The following is a 2,618-nucleotide window of genomic DNA, read 5'->3' as shown; positions in this document are numbered from 1 at the left end:
GTACTAAATTTCATAAGGAACCACAAAGGACCCCGAATAGCCAAATCAATCCAGATAAAGAAGAACAAAGCTGGGGGGATTGTGCTCCCTGACTTCAAGCTCTATTACAAAGACACAGTAATCATAACAATTTGTTACTGGCACAAGAACAGACACATAACTCAATGGAATCGAATAGAAAGCCCAGATATAAACCACACATATATTCCAATTGATATATGATAAATAAGCAATGGACATACAATGTGGAAAGACAGACTCCCACAGCTCGTGTGGGCAAAACTGGACAGCCACATGTAAGAGAATGAAACTGGATTACTGTCTAACTCCATACAGAAAGTAAGCTCAAAATGGATCAAAGACCTGAATGTAAGTCATAAAAACCATAAAACCTTAGAAGAAAGCATAGAAAATCTCTTGAATATAAACATGAGCAATATTTCCCTGGATGCATCTCCTTGGGCAAGGGAATCAAAATAAAAAATGAACACGTGGGACTACATCAAACTATAAAGCCTGTGTACAGCAAATCAGCAGAACCAAAAGGCACCCTGCAGTGTGAGAGAATATATTCATAAATGACTTACCTGACATGGGGTTAATATCCAAAATATATAGGGAACTCATACGCCTGAACACACACACACAAAAACAAATAACTCAATTAAACAATGGGTAGAGGATCTAAACAGACACTTCTCCAAAGAAGAAATATAGATGACCAACATGCACATGAAAAGATGCTCCACATCACTAATCAGCACGGAAATGCAAATTAAAACCACAATAAGATATTAACCTAACACCTGTTAGAATGGCTACAATCCAAGACATGAAATAACAAATGCTGGTGAGGATGCAGAGAAATGGAAACCCTCCTACACTCTTGGTGGGAATGTGAACTGGTGCAACCATTGGGGAAAGCAATATGAAAATACATAATACAGATAGTTTTTGATTACCAATTCTGTTTAATTATTGGTAATTGGTCTGTTCAGCTTTTCTTCCTGGGTCAGTCTTGGAAAATGATATTTTCCTACAAAGTCTTCCATTTATTCTCTGTTGTCCAATTTATTGGCATATAATATTTCATAGTATTCTCTAATAATTCTTTGTATATCTATGGTGTCTGTGGTGATGATCCCTTTGTCATTTGTGATTTTGTTAATGTGTGTACCCTCTATTTTTCTTGATAAGTCTGGCTTGGGGGTTATCTATTTGGTTTATTTTCTCAAAGAAGCAACTCCTGGTTTCACTGATTTTTTTCTATTATTTTATTCTTCTCTTTTTAAATTTATTTCTGCTGTGATTTTATTTTGTCACTCCTTCTACTAATTTGGTCTTCATTTGTTCTTATTTTTCCATCCTCTTTAATTATGAGTTTCCAGCTGTTTTTTTGAGATTGTTCCTTTTTTTTTGAGTTAAGCCTGTATTTCTATGTACTTTCTTTTTGGAATTGCCTTTACTGCATCCCATGGGTTTTGGGCTGTTGGGTATTATTTTAATTTATCTCCATGGATTGCTTGATTTCTGTTTTAATTTGGTCATTGATCCACTGATTATTTAGTAACATGTTGTTTAGCCTCCATGTGTTTGTACGATTTTTATTTCTTTGCATAATTTATTTCTCATTTCTTACCATTGTGGTCTGAGAAGTTGCTTGATAGAATTTCAGGGTTTTTTTAATAAAAAATAATAGAATGCATCTTTATTATACAGCATTTTATTTTATTTTTTTATTTATTTTCATGGAATACACTTTCACATTAGATTCCCACAGTGGGAAAAACAATTTATTCCTTATAGTTTGGACAAGTTAAATAAATACATTTGAAGGTTAAGTCTCAGTTTGGAATCTGTAAGGGGACCTATGACCTGCATGGCACTTCTCTACATTCAAAAGCTCTCCAGACTCTTCTTCCTAGGATTTAGAAATTAGTAGTGTGAAATATCAGCATTTCCTAATTTTAAAGTCTAGGACATGGGACCACAAGTAACTGCTCTCACCTGAGCGGAGGGGGGCATTTCCAAAGATTAAACACTGCCTGATTTTCTGCAAAGTGCTTACTTATGAATTAACAGTCTTTCCCTTTCTCCATCATGCCAAGGACAGATACAGAAGTTTAATTCCCTTTAAGGGTTTAACAAGTTCAAAGGCAAAAGCTCAAATACAATGCTTAGTTACACTGTGAGAAGTCAGGGTACGACGCCATCAGCTCAGAATACAGAACTCACTCTCTTAATTTCGTGGACACAATCATTCTTCAAACTTTTCCTCAAAGATTAAATTCTAAAAGTAACCAGGTGATTAGATTTGTCTCACCAATGCACTCATCTGTATTTCTTCCTTGCTGTGAGCTGAATGGCAGGACAGCAAAAGTCAAAGCCCAGAGCGCCAAGACGCCCACCTTGGCAGCCCTCTGCCGTCCTGCTGCTTTTGGCAGGAATGTTCGGTAGATAGCTGTTAAACTATCTGATTTAACGGATTGTTCTGTCCATCTTTTTCCTTTTTTATTTTCTGCCTGGTTGATCTGTCTATTGTTTTGGGTGGTGTTTAAAGTCTCCTAAAATGACTATGTTGCAGTCTATTTCCCCCTTTAATTCTGTTAGTATTCTTC

Source organism: Manis javanica, chromosome 14 (genome assembly GCF_040802235.1).
Source record: "Manis javanica isolate MJ-LG chromosome 14, MJ_LKY, whole genome shotgun sequence".
Classification (NCBI taxonomy): domain Eukaryota; kingdom Metazoa; phylum Chordata; class Mammalia; order Pholidota; family Manidae; genus Manis; species Manis javanica.
This window is presented reverse-complemented; position numbering follows the sequence as displayed.